The sequence below is a fragment of the Nomascus leucogenys genome, chromosome 9 (assembly GCF_006542625.1).
Source record: "Nomascus leucogenys isolate Asia chromosome 9, Asia_NLE_v1, whole genome shotgun sequence".
Classification (NCBI taxonomy): domain Eukaryota; kingdom Metazoa; phylum Chordata; class Mammalia; order Primates; family Hylobatidae; genus Nomascus; species Nomascus leucogenys.
The window spans coordinates 44,061,404-44,076,563 of NC_044389.1; the positions used below are offsets into that span (position 1 = coordinate 44,061,404).

Sequence of the window (15,160 nt, forward strand, 5' to 3'; positions counted from 1 at the left end):
CGCCTGGCCTTTTTTTTTTTTTTTTTTTAAATTTGAGATGGAGTCTTGCTCTGGAGTGCAGTGTTGTGATCTTGGCTCACTGCAACACCCCCCTCCTGGGTTCAAGCGATTCTCCTGCTTCAGCCTCCTGAGTAGCTGGGACTACAGGCATGCGACACCATGCCTGGCTAATTTTTGTATTTCTGGTAGAGACGGGGTTTCACCGTGTTGGCCAGGCTGGTCTCAAACTCCTAACCTCAGGTAATACTTTCACCCCGTCCCCCAAAGTGCTGAGATTACAGGCCTGAGCCGCCATGCCCCGCCTTCATAGGTCTTATTGCCCTTAGATTCTTTTTTCTCAATTACATTCAGAAATCTTACCAGAGAAAATTATGTCACTTTTCTCAAGTGGGATAGCTCTCTGTTTGCTCAGATCCCTCCTCTGTGGAGGATGGAGTGGGAGTGGAGAATGTGTTACAGATGTGAGGTTCTCTCTTACGTTGAATAAAAATAAGAATACCTTTATCCAAGTACTGTATTAAGGATTACATGAAGTATGGGTGGATTCATAGTTTGTTTAGTGTAACATATTGTTAAATGTGTGTACAATCACTGTACAAATATAAAGTATCTTAATCATTGATATTCTCTGAGAGATATTTGCATCGTTGAAATTTTCCTGCATCTGTAAAAATGTATAATGCCAATATTAACCTTCCGATTTTCTTTTCAGCTGAGTTTAGTTTCATATGCTATGGACTCTGTCACAGATGTCACACATGGAATAGTGGCAAGGGGACACTAGGCAAATGTTTTCTGTCTCTCTGGCCCTGAGTTACTCATGTTTCTTTGCAGTGATCTATAACAACACTATGTTCTTGGTTTTATGAGTATGATTTTTTATAAAATGGCTGCTCTTAGAATATGGCTAGTTTTGTATTTTATTTTAATTTAAGGTATGTAGGGTTCATTTTATCATAACCTTGCATATTCTGTTAACACTTCATACTTTTTTATAAAGAGATACTCATAAAAGAGAGGCTTGAATAAATTCAAATTTGAAGGATAAGAAACAACTCATTACAATGAAAGATTACAGGCTATAGTCACTGAAAGAATCCTCAACTCTTCCCATAAACTGAGATTTGTTATAGTTGAGGCCAAGTGGAATAAGAATTTAGGGAGGGCACCTTTAAATACCCCATAGGTTACAAAAATGTAGATTACCTTTCCACCAGAGGCTCTTCTTAGTGTGCCTCACGATACTGTCTTCCTATGCAGTGACCAAAGACATGTACAAGAATGCCCATAATATTATTAATAATAGTCAAATAATTTGAAACCGTAGAATTATTCATTAACATTACAATAGAGAGGCAATTGCATATTTATTAAATAAAATATTATATAACAATAAAATTATATAAACTATAACTGCATACAACAAAGTAGATGTATCCCACAAATTAATCGTGGGAAGAAAATGGCAGCAGTGTAAAAATGCATACTATATGGTCTTATTTCTATAAAATTAAGCAAGAAAGGCAAAAATAATTTTGATGTTAAATATCACGATAACCGTTGCCTTTGGGGAAGAAACAATGGGGAGTGATTAGAAGGTGAAACAAGGTGGATCTACAGCAATGTGGGCAACTTTCCATTTCTCATTACATTTTAAATTCAATGATTTTTAATTCTTGCAAATTACATATGTATTTTTTGTTAAATTTTCTAGTCATTTTTCATAGTTTTGATGTTTACTGTTTTTAAAAATATGTATTTTATCCCTTTTATTTTTAATTTTTAAAAATATTTCGAACTCCTGTTGTGATTAAACAGACAAAAATCATTGCCATCATAGAGCTCACATGCTAGTTAACAAATAAAAACAAAATCAAAATAAGGAATTGTATAGTGACAAACACAATACAATAGAGCTAGAGAGATTATGTGCCTCTTGGGAGGGTGTTTGTACACTTAATAAGATGATTCCAAAAGACTTTACTGACATGTCTGGGCAAAGACCAGAAGTGATCAAGGGAATGAACTTACAGATATCTAGACAAGACAGTCCAGGCAGATGGAACATCAACTGCAAAGCTGAGAACCAACGTGGAGTGTGAGCATTTGAGGACCAGAAAGCAAGCCACTGTGGCTAAATGAGAATGACAAGGGGGATAATGTTAGATGGTGAAGTCAGAGTTATAATGGACCGCCAGTACAGGCAAGGCATTGAAGACTTTGGGTTTTTCTTTGGATGATGTGGAAAACCACTTGAGAGTTTTAAAAGGCTGATATGATCTATCCATCATTGAAAAACATCACTCTTGCTGCCCTGCTGAGAATTGATTCAAGGATGAAAAAGGCAAGGACAGAAGCATGAAGTCCTGAGGACTATTACAATAATCCAGAAGAGAGGGGATGCTGACTTAGACCAGGAAGATGGAACGTGGATAGATACAAATAGTCAAATTCTGGGTTTATTTTGAAGGCCAAGCTGGAAATATTTGCCAAAAAATTGGATTTGGGCTGTGAAAGTAAAAGAAGAGTCAGGGATAAACCCATGCATTAATACCTGATCAACTGGATTTGCTGTCATTAATGAAATAAGAGCCATATCAAAAAGAGAAAGTGGCCGGGCGAGGTGGCTCATGCCTGTAATCCCAGTCCTTTGGGAAGCCGAGGTGGGCATATCACCTGAGGTCAGCAGTTCAAGACCAGCCTGACCAACATGGAGAAACCCCCACTCTACTAAAAATACAAAAAATTAGCCGGGCGTGGTGGCGGGCGCCTGTAGTCCCAGCTACTCGGAGAGCCTGAGGCAGGAGAATGGCGTGAACCCGGGAGGCGGAGCTTGCAGTGAGCCGAGATTGCAGCACTGTGCTCCAGCCTGGGTGACAGAGCGAGACTCCGTCTCAAAAAAAAAAAAAAAAAATACAAAAAATTAGCTGGGCGCGATGGCTTATGCCTGTAATAACAGTTACTCGGGAGGCTGGGGTAGGAGAATTCCTTGAACTCGGGAGGTGGAGGTTGCAGTGAGCCGAGATGGCGCCATTGCACTCCAGCCTGGGCAACAAGAGTGAAATTCTGTCTCAAAAAAAAAAAAAGAAAACAGAGAAAGTTCAGGGGGAGATACATAGGGGTTTCAAGATGCCACTGATACACTCAAATCAAAGGATGGGTAGATGTGAAGCAGCTCACGTAAGAGACTGAGTAATAGAATCAGTGAGCTCAGGGAAAATTAGGCAGATAAAGTGCTTCAAGAAAGAATAATTGATAATCCCGATTATATGTTCCAAATAGATCCATCATAGTTAATATTCTGCACCAGGTATTGCTTACAAATATTAAGATAAAATAGTCACCACTTGTATGAGAATCCAGGACAACAATGTCCTCAAGGGAAAATCATATTTCCATAAGAGCAAGACAGTAAAAGGAATTTTCTGAGAAAGCATTGGGATATAGAACATTTGATAGTAATAGACCACACATTCTAAAAAAAAAAAGGGGGGGTGCGGGATAAGGCCCAGAAGAAAGGTAAGATTTAGTAATGCATATGACAGTCATGGGCTTTTCTTGATGACTGACCCAGCCGGGATAAAAGGGACTGCTGAAATGAAGCCTTCAGCTTCCTCTTCACTCTTTCAATACTGATGCAAAAGCTGGAGGTTGGGGGTGGGAGACATATCAAAAGTGTATGGCTTTCTATTGCCTCGTCTCCTCTGCTTATGCTCACGTAGAGTTGTTTCTCACATTTGCATTGTTTCCTTTACCTCGGGATCTCTAATACCTTTGTTGCTTTTCCTTTTGTTCATCCTCTTCAACCCTGCTCAAATGTCTCTTCCTCTGGGAAAACTCCTCTCAATCCATCAGACTCGCTCAATCAGAGCTGTTATTTTCTCTGCTTCTATATCATAAATCATAATAGTCAATTTCTCTTTCCCATGAGACTGTTATCTACTGGATATACTTTAAAAATTGTATGCTTCATCTTTACATTACCAATACTGGGTACATAATTGTTCACTTTTTGAATGAAAGACAAATAATTTGTGGTGGTCTACATTTAAAAGAACATACTTGAATTTTTAATGAGACCACTGCAAATGCATAGGAGTGAATATCTCTGTTTATGTATCTTTGCTATTAACCAGCATAAATATTGGGACATAAAGGCTTTCTAAATAAGAATCAAGTATTTAAAAATAAGCTTAAAAAAGTTTAAAATATCACAATGAAATGAGTGTTGCACAAGGTATTAGTTTACACATAGAATTTAGGCTCCTTTTAGAAGACAAAGTAGAATAAATAATGGCTAATCTTAAAGCTTTAGGCAAGGTTAGCAGGGAATTCAGAAAAGATAGAAAAAATCTATTCTTATGTGTTTTCTATCATCAATGGCAAGAAAGAGACACAGGAGTTGGGAGAAGGAGAGAATCACCTTCAAATTGAAAAATTAAATCATTAAATAAAGGAAATTTGAGCCCAAGATAAATACAGACACTTAAAAAACCATTGACTCTAATAAAATAAGGCCAAAACATGGCCGGGTGCGGTAGCTTATGTCTGTAATCCAGGACTTTGGGAGGCTGAGGTGGGTGGATCACAAGGTCAGGAGTTCAAGACCAATCTGGCCAACATAGTGAAACCCCATCTCTACTAAAAACTATAAAAACTAGCTGGCTGTGGTGGCGTGTGCCTATAGTCCCAGCTACTAGGGAGGCTGAGGCAGGAGAATCGCTTGAACCCGGGAGGCGGAGGTTGCAGTGAGCCAAGATTGTGTGCTACTGCCCTCCAGCCTGGGCAACAGATTGAGACTGTCTCAAAAAATAATAATAATAATAATAATAAGATAAGGCCAAAACACTTAGTCTAGACATTTGGTGTTCAAGGATACTAATAGATCCTCCTTAACACAACGATTTACATGTATATAGTGATTTACTATTATCCATATCCTGTATTTTTTTCAAATCCTATGCCATAGCCCAGACCTTTTTCCATTTAACTGTTAAATAATTGTCTGGGAAATGTATTCTTCAGATGAAAACAACAACTGTACCTGACTTACCTAAAGACCTGGATGAGTTAAGAAGCAGACCCAGGACTTAAAGACAGATCTTTTGAATTCAGAGCTCTTTCTCCAGCAAAAGAGAAACTGCAAGTGTATTTTAAGAAACACTTTTGAGAAATAATAGCTCTTCGAGAAATAATAAAAAATGGGAGGGACGCAAGTATACTTGAGTCAGTTTGTGTACTAATGTTCAAAAAGATGAACTGGTATGTAATGAAATTCAGCAACTGAAACTGCGAAGTTTGATGTCAAATCCTTCTAAAATTGAAAACGCACGAGTAAATACTTGCTTGGAGGGCATCAGAAAAGAATGTTAAAGCAAAATTACCTAATACTGGTGTAATATAAGTATAATATAACATAAACTCACTATTGTATTTCATTTTTTAAATTTTATATACATATTTTTTTCCTGCATGGGGCAGGGATATCACAGATCACATGACTGTTGGAAGACATTTAATCATTTTACTCAAAAAACTTTGTGGATAATATGAAACAGGTTAAACATTCATTCCTAAGGTGTACTGAGTAATGAAACAAAGACAATCTGTAGAAAGCACTCATAGAATATGCCTGAAGTATCCATTTCTGCACCTATTTCTTAAGTCTGGAAGACATCAGAGCATAACTTACCTCCTTAATAAGATCCCGACATTTTTCTAAAGAGCAGAAACTGATTTTCATATGAATTTAATAGTTAGGATTGATTGATCTTTTACAATTAACAGTATTGGGGCAAACTCAAGTGACTGGGATAACTAACCTAAATTATACTAAAACTGAGTTGGACATAGCTGCATTTCTAGGCACACTATTATTCTTCCCCCATGTTATAATTAAATAATTAAAATTATTCCCTTTTTCTTCAAAATGATAAATGACAAAAATAAGGGGAAAGAAAGGAAAAACAGCAGAAATCAACCTTCCATTTTTCAGCATGAAATATTCTTGACACAGGCACAGCTGCTGCTTCTGGCAAAGCCTATTAGAAATTCAAGTAAACTCATTTTTCCCTACAAATAATATTTTCATTAATTTCACAGTGTTTCAGAAATAAATCACATTGCAGTAGATCCTGAGGAGCTTCAAAGAAAAAAACTGGCTTTCTTAAACATCAAGTTAAATTATTGACCACAGCAAAGGTATGTGGATCGTTAGTTTTTATTTCATTATAAATTATTGTTTTTCCTTATTTCCTTATAAAAGTGATGTTATTATTACACTTGTCATAATCACTTATAATTATTATCTCATTTCTTACATTATAGTTTTTATCAGAGTAAGAAAATTGGGTGATGCAGCAAAACTGACCATTTTATATTCAGTAAAGATGCCGCATCTGCTCACGTAATATCTCTCTATAAAATTCAAAGTATTAATATGTCAGAGGAAAGAAAATGGGTTCTGAAGGCAGAGAGGTGTTTTAATCAGTGTTCTCCAGAGAAACAGAATCAATAGGATGGATGGATGGATACATACATACATACATACACACATATTTACCATGACAAACTGGCTCACATAATTATGAATGCAGTGAAGTCTCATGACCTGCTGTCTCCAAAATGACAGCACAGGAAAGCTGGAGGTATAGCTACAGTACAGACCAGAAGGCCTGAGAACCAGGATCCTGATCATACTTCCCCATCCAGGTCTGAAGGTCCTAAAGCAACAGCACTAACGTCTGAAAACAAGACAAGATGGACATCCCAGTTCAAGTAGGAAGCAATTTTGCACTATTCAGGCTCTCAAATGATTGTATTATGCCTGTCACCACTGGTGAGGGTAATCTTTATTCAATCTATCAATTCAAATACTATTCTCTTCCAAAAACACCCTCACAAACACACCTGGAATAATGTTTTACCAACTATCCAAGCATACTAAGCTGGGTCATGTTGACATATAAACTTCACCATCTCAAGGTCAAGTTCAAATTCTTGTTCCACTATTTGTGTGACTTTTGTCAAGTTACATAATCTGTATTAATCCTCCTACATTTTAACAGGAAGAAAAGAGAAGGAAGGACAGTACAAAAAATACAAATATCGATAGATTTGTGTTATATCTCCTGGATATTGAAATAGTTCCCATCTATTTGTTTAGTTTTTATTTTTGTTTTTTACTGTGAAGTAGTATATAAAATCATTTCTTGAGAAAGAAATAAGATTTATTGGAGGTTTGATGATACTTTAGGAGGATTTAACACTTGAGAAAAGTGAAAAATAAAAATATTCAGGCAAACATACTTGTTCAGTGGGATCGACAGTCCAGCTAAGACTGTTAAGAATCTAGAGTTGTAAATATGCTCAATTAAGTATATAGATGTTAAATAATAATATATGTTAAATATTCTTATAGTATTTATATCATAAATGCTCAGCTGCTCAATTGTGGGCAGGATAATGTAGATAGTTGGATTATCCAGGATTAGCGTTTTGTTATGTAATGTGAAAGGAAAAAAGGGCAAGTGAATTTGAAATTTTGACAAGAGAGTGAGTGACAACATCATGGTGAGTGTATCAGAAGAACTGTGGGGACAGTAAAAGAAATGGATAAAATACTGATCCACATAAATTTCATGTGATTTGGAATGGGCATAAGTTCAGCAAGATATTCAGAAAAGAAGTAGAAATGTAAGGTCACAGGGCAAAAATAATTCAGGTTTTTTTTTTGTGGTGGGGAAGTATAACAATGAGGCTTATGAATTCAGTTATAGGCTAAAGAGAAATTGCATCATGAATGGTAGATAGCAATTGGTCACAAGTCATGCAGGTGTTCAAATATGGGTGAACTCTAGCAATAAGCATCACTTTTAAGGAGCATTACTATAAGTTTTGAAAAAACAGACTTGAGTACTGTGTGTCCTGTGTGTTTTGAGGTCAAAAAGACCTAATTTGATGTATATCTCTGACACTTTCTTGCTTTGAAAACTTTAGGAAATTGCATGTTTTCTCTCAACCTCATTGTCCTCATGTCCAAAGTGAAGGTAGAGATGGGGGAAGATATAGACAGATTAGGTTATATCCCCTAGGTCATATATCACATAAGTGGGTAAAGACTATGAACCTAGATTTTCTAAATTCAAATTCATTGTGCTTTCCATTATATCACAATAACCTGTGGTTAAATATCTAGAAAAAGCAATAAAGAATTCACAATTCATTTACTGGGTTTGGGGAATTCAGACAAGATTTATGTTAGTGCTTATCTCTACCAGCTGTCTTTAAATCGCAAGGCTAAACACAGGCAACAGTTTGCTTGGATTTTCCATTTTGGTTACTTAAAACATATTGCAAGAAGTTTCTGCACCTAGGTTTAAAGCACAGTTTAGTTGGTGGCAAAGACTAACTGTTCTCTGCAAAAAATCTAAACAAGCACTAGACATTTTTTCAGTTTTCAATCAACTGTGCTACATATTTAAAATATAGTTAAAGCAACAGCAAAACTACAAGGATGGCAGAATGCAAAGGAGCATATAGGCAGGGCCACTTTGCCGCCAGAAAAGGAAGCAGATGGAGAATCACATAAGTAGGAAAAATTAGAGTCAGGCAGAGAAGGCAGCAGAGCCGACATGGGGAGAGCAACACCAGTGAAGAACACAGGCAGATTGCTAAGCTTCACTGCTGCTGCAGCAGCAAGACATTAGACGTAAGTCATGTGGGAAGAATTACTATCTGGAAATTTTAAACCACATAGATGGAGAAAGACTAAGAATATACTAATTGAAGAGTCACTGCACAACACCTGTTTTACATCTTCGGAACTGAAGTTTTTCCCTCCCCGGTACTCAATGAATAAAGCTCAAATGCCTCACTCTAGCTCCTTGTTAAGTATCTAAAATAAATTTAGATGTTAGTAAAATAACATAACCCCGAAGATCTGCACCATCCCTGTTTATCCCAATATCCGTTATACATACCTTCTGAATTGTTGTAGGAATTTTTTCACTATGCTCTGAGCAAAATATACACATCAACCATTTAAATTTTTCTTAAGATTAGTTAACAAAAGTTAAAGACAAAAACATCAATAGATATTTGCAGGTATATTAACTGAATTGCCATGTAAATAACTTTTTCTGTTGGTGAAATTAAAGCTTAGGAGATTATATTTAATCTTCTACAAGAGTTAATATTTTATTAATACAGGATTTAATATAGTCCTCTAAGCTTTAATTTCAACAACTGGAAAAATATCCAGTAAAATGAAAGTAACCCTAACCACACTGATTTGAAGGACTAAAGACAACATCATTATCATCATCTTCATCATCATCTAAAGCAAATTCCAAATGCAAGTACAGATTCTGTCTCTACCTAACATGCGGTAGAGCACATTGTTATATCTTTAATTTCCTTGTCAAAAATGTAGATAGAAATTGATTCTGTCTTTACACAGAATATGACACCAAAAAAAGCCTTCTAAGATTTTCCAACTAAATTGGGTAATATGTGGAATGATTTCTTCTCTGATTCCATTGAATATAGAACTGAAGTTTCTACTTATCTAGTGAACACAAAAAACCAGAGCAAAGTATTCCCTGGTGGCTTGTTACATTGTTCTACAGAGTCTATTCCACTATTGTGACATAAATGTTCATTTCTAGTAATAGTGATTTTTCTAGCCCATTTTGTTAATTACAGAGACAGTTAACTATGACAAAGCACAATTTTGCATTTGTCACCTGATAAGCAACCAAATTTGAACTTTGTTCAGGCCAAGAGAGAAGAAAGAATATTATATATTGATTTTGGTTTTTCGCTAAACACTATAATACTTCCTTCTCTAAAGCCCAAATCACTATAAAACATCAATTTAATACTTCTTTAAATCTTGCTATTTTGGTTGTTTACAACTAATGACAATTGTTTTGCCTAATTTACACAGAAAGTGAGATAATAAAATTTAAAGTCTGAATGTTTTGTTATATGCATGTGTAAACATGTATACACTTAAAACCATCTCTATGTCCTTTTTACAACTTGTCTCAATGGAATAGTCAGCCTTGTTCTAACAATTTTTAAACCTAATTTCGCATTTTTCTATATAATTTATCCTCTCTCATGTATCTTAAAATTTCTCTTTTCTTCATATATATTTCAGTTTGTAAATATGACCAAAGCATCTTTATCTCAATTCAGTATCGACCTTCAGAACTCACCTTGACATACAGTAAAATAAACGATAACCTCCAGTTGAGAAAAGAATATGCTACTAGAATAGTAATTGACAACCAAGAAATAATCCTTAGTAAAATGTTTGCATTTATATTTAAAATATAAAGAATCTTTAGCAATAATTGAAATCAAAAGCATAGGAAAAATGACGATTTAGAAAAATACATATTTTTATGTATGTATGAGTTTAACCATTTTTATGTATGTATGAGTTTTACATATGAGTTTAACCTCATAAAAAAATACCAGGTGGATTCAGTTACATGGTTAGAGGAAAATGTGTATGTGAGTATGTAGCTATAGTCTCTGGGGAATCTTGAAAATAATAACAAAAATGATCTCATGTAAAAATAGGTTATATATTTTACAGTACAAATTTTACTGAAAAAAATAGCATATTGAAAGTTAAAGTATGAAGTAAAAAGCAAACAAACAAAAAGATGTAGGTAGTACATTTTCTATGACTGATGACTCATTTGTTAACTGACAGGATGTGTTTGTGTTTATTTACAAATTAGTGATAAAATATTTTCAGTGTAATGCTGAGCTTTTGATGATTAATCTTGAAATGAGTAAAGGTTTGCCACAAGGTGAATTGTCTAACTTATCATGACCTTACTCTGTATGCTACATATCATTAATATTTAATAACAGAAATAATTCAAGAAAAAAGTCACCTTGGAAAATCTCCATATCCAAAGTAGCTTGTTATTTTATACATTTCTAATAGTGACATAAAACTGTACTATATTAACTTGTGCTTATACAGAGTGAGGCTGAGGAGAGAACTGTTATGTAGACTATGCAAATAAAGCTATACACAAATATTAGACATAAAAGATATTTCATATATATGTCGTTTGCAAAAATTTGGGTTAATTATATAGTTAAATTTTTGGTTTTATGTAAACTTCTTAAAAATTTGTAGGTCACTGAAAGACTATCGTGTATCATTTCAGTTAGGATTTGTTTTTTACTGAAAAATTTTTGAATTTTTCTGAGCCCTATTAAATAATCCATGATTCATTACTCAATAAATAACATAAATTCTAATATTATCTTCATGAAACATCTGGGAGTGTGGTCTTTTAGATGACAATTGTGCATAAATAAAAGTAATTTTTTGAGAGTTGATATATGTACCAGTAATCATCTGTTTTACACATCAGAATAGCAACAAAAATATAACTACTAAGTCAATTCATAGGCCTATGTCTATTCTCCCCCTTGATACGCTTTCTTTGAGAGAAAATACTGTAAAAAAAAATGTGCTTCATATTGCGTTTTCCTGCTCCAAATCTTAAACTTTTTGAGTGTTGACATGATGTCACAAGTGGAAAATTCTACACATGATGTCTGTGCTTTCTGATGGCTCAGTGTACAAAAACTTTATCTCATGCACAAAATTATTAAAAATCTTGTAATAAAGTTACCTCAGGCTATTTGTATAAGACGAATATAAAGCATAAATGAATTTTGTGTTAGAATTGCATCCCATCCCCAAGATATTTCATCACATATATGCAAATATTCCACCCCTGCCCCCCCAAAAATCTGAAATCTGAAACACTTTTGGTCCTAAACATTTTGGATAAGGGATACTCACTTAACTCATCTTTCATATATAAGTGACCAATTCATAAGCATAAGATTATAAGCCAAGATCTATGGCAAGAAAATTGACAAAAATCCATAACTTTGTGGTGTTTAAATTCTGTGAAACAGGCCCGGATATGAGACAGGTAAAATATGCAGTACATTGTTAGATGAGAATCAGGATGAGTATTTTGGAAAAGTTTGTCAGATTTTTTGGATACATATATGTCTATGTTTATAAACTATTATGAAGGACAGAGATGAAGACCTTTAATTTGAAACTAAGAAGCACGTTTAATTTGATGTGACCAAATATCAACAAGGTGATTTAAAGTTTCTATTGTTATTTTCTGTTATCTCTGTTTCCCACCAGGCAGTTTACTTAGCAGTGGCTTTTTTTTTTACTATATTTTCAGTGTTTCTTATCCATCTTGTCCCTTACTTTAATAATAGCTGATATACTTGGAATTGATTTATATTATTTATTGATTTATATTAATTATTGATTATGCATTTCACTATTATCTACTGGTAACTACACTCTGTCAAGTGCTATTTTAGGTCTTAGATAAGTGATAGTAAATGAACTAGAAAACACTCTTGCAGTTTTGGAACTCACAATTTAGGTGAAGCTGTATGAAGAGAAGTAAACTTCCAATAACCCTTAAAAACTTACAGGAACTGCCACTATCTAATGATGATAGAGTGGGTTCTCAGCTCTGAAAAAATATTTGTTAAAAATGTGTCATTACTCTTAGTTTATTATTTTAGCTAAATATAGTCATAAGATTTTAATCATTATAATTTGAGAAGAAATACTGACTATATTTCACAAGTTATAAGTAAGGTATCCTAATTTTAAACATAACTCTAATTATTTTAGATTATGTTTTTGTATTTGAAATTGTTTCTCATAGCCCCAAGATTTTCTAAGCGCCTATTTTATATGCCTTGCAACATGCTAGGTCATTACTGTGCTGCGCTTTGGGTAGGAATTATCATCAGTAGCATAGGCTCCATAGACGAGTTCCTAAGTATGACTGAGTAAGAATCCAGGCTCTGCAGCTTAGCAGTTGTGTGAACACAGGCAACTTGTTTAAGTTTTATTGACTACATTTTTTCCGTCTACAAAATACAGATACAACTAGTTAAATTAAAATAAAAAAAAGAAGTTTTGGAGAATTAAGTGACATAATACAGGTGATGCAATTACAATTAGCTGGGTACTTGTCAAATCTTAAATGATTATTGGCAGTTCTTATCACTAGAAGATATAAAATTATTAAACTGTTTTTAATGGTTTATAATATAATTGAGAAAATAATATGAATGACATGAAGCAATCAGCAAATGATAATTGCCAGAATATATTAAAGAGAAAAATTATGTGGTTAATATAGTACTGGATTGACAGAACTGTGCACTGGATTGACAGAACTGTGATTAATGCTTGCATTTTTTTAGGTGTGGTTATTTTAGGTAAGGCTTAAGCATATACATCAATTTGCTAGGGCTGCCATAATAAACTATCACAGACTGGGTGGCTTAAACAAGAGAAATTTATTTTCTCATACTTCTGGAGGCTAGGAAGTCCAAGATCGAGGTATTGGCAGGTTTGCTTTCTTGAAGCTTCTCTCGTTAGTTGGAAATGGCCACCTTATTGATGTGTTCACAGATGGAAAAAGGAAAACTCATTTTCCTCTACTCTCAATATTTTTCACACCAAATGTGTGGGTTTTCTACACATAGCAATTATCCAACTCTTTGTAGACACCAATCGAGTGTCTTACAATTTAATTCAATTTTGACACTAAATACTTGGAGTTAGTGCAGACTCCCAGGTTACAGGCTTAGCCTGAAAAGACTGCTCCCACTTCAGACACCAGTCATAACTAGTAAGCCCTCACGTTATCTGCACTTTTGTCTGACATGAATATAAATGAGGGGTTTCACGACTCCCTTCTTGTTTGGTAATTTGCCTTAACAGCTCACAGAATTCACGGAAATGCTTTATTTACCCTAATCATATTATTTTACTTATTTATATTTTATTTTATTTATTTATTTATGTAATTTGAGATGGAGTGTTGCTCTGTCCCCCAGGCTGGAGTGCAGTGGTATGATCTCGGCTCCCTGTAACCTCTGCCTTCCAGGTTCAAGAGATCCTGCCCCAGCCTCCTGAGTAGCTTGGACTACAGGCGTGTGTCACCACACCTGGATAATTTTTGAGTTTTTAGCAGAGACAGGATTTTACCTTGTTGGCCAGTCTGGTCTTGAACTCCTGACCTCAAGTGATCTGCCCACCTCGGCCTCCCAAAGTGTTGTGATTACAGGCATGAGCCACTGAACCCAGCCCCTAATCAGGTTACTACAAAAGATATAACTGAACAGTCAGTTGCTGTGCATGCATTCACCAATACAAAAGCCCTCAAAATGCTATTAAAAGTTTTTGATAATCCTTTATGTAGGAACAATTAATAAAATTTTTTTTATCGATTATTGGACTCCGTTTCCAATCCCTTTCCCTTCCCTGGAGGTGAAGGAGTAAGACCAAAAGTTCCAACTCTCTAATTATATTATTGATTGCTCTGGCAACCAGCCCCCATCCAGAAGGTATCTTGGGGCCCCAACCAGTGTTCAACACATTAACATACAAAAAGACACTTATGACCTCAGAGATTCCAAGGGTGTTAGAAGTTCTTGTGTCAGAAACTGGAGACTAAGATCAAATACTATAACACAAGATGCTCCTATCACCATTATTATTTAGGAAGTTACAAGTATTTTAGAACCTCTGTGCCAGAAACTTGGTGAAGAAACCAAACATAATATTTCTTATTATGTCACGTATGGTCATCCCTAAGTCTGTGCTATTGTGTTTTAATCTTCTCGTCCTAGAAATACACCAGCCATTTTGGATTAGGACTCATGCATAGGACTTCATTTACCTAATTGCCTCATTAAAGACTCTGTCCTTAAATTTCTGTCATTCTGAGGCACTGGAAATTAGAATTTACACATGAAATTGGCAGGAGGACAGTTTGGTGTCTCAATTTTATCATCTCTAAAATGCAGATGATATTATACAAGCTGCAAATGTAATTGCAAAGATTTATTTTAAAAAGGTGTGTATGATTTAGTGCTCAAATTTAGCTGTGTCAGTCAGTATCACAAAAGGGAACAGAAGACACATTCAAATGTAAGTCAAGAAGGGTTTATTTACAAGGGATAACTGCAAATAAGTGAGTGAAAGGGAATCCAGATTTCTAAGGGAAACCACCGGGAATGGTGTGTCTAATAGCTCCAATACTGTTAGTATCCCAAG

General features: G+C 34.9%; 1 long non-coding RNA gene across 1 annotated transcript; it reads right to left on the bottom strand.

Annotated features, from left to right (window-relative positions):
* Positions 1 to 6,202: 6,202 nt before the first annotated feature.
* Positions 6,203 to 12,560, bottom strand: LOC115836631. Its single transcript, XR_004031632.1, has 2 exons — positions 12,455 to 12,560; positions 6,203 to 6,743 (listed from the first exon to the last, which is right to left on the bottom strand). It is a non-coding gene; the product is annotated as an uncharacterized LOC115836631 (long non-coding RNA).
* Positions 12,561 to 15,160: the final 2,600 nt, after the last annotated feature.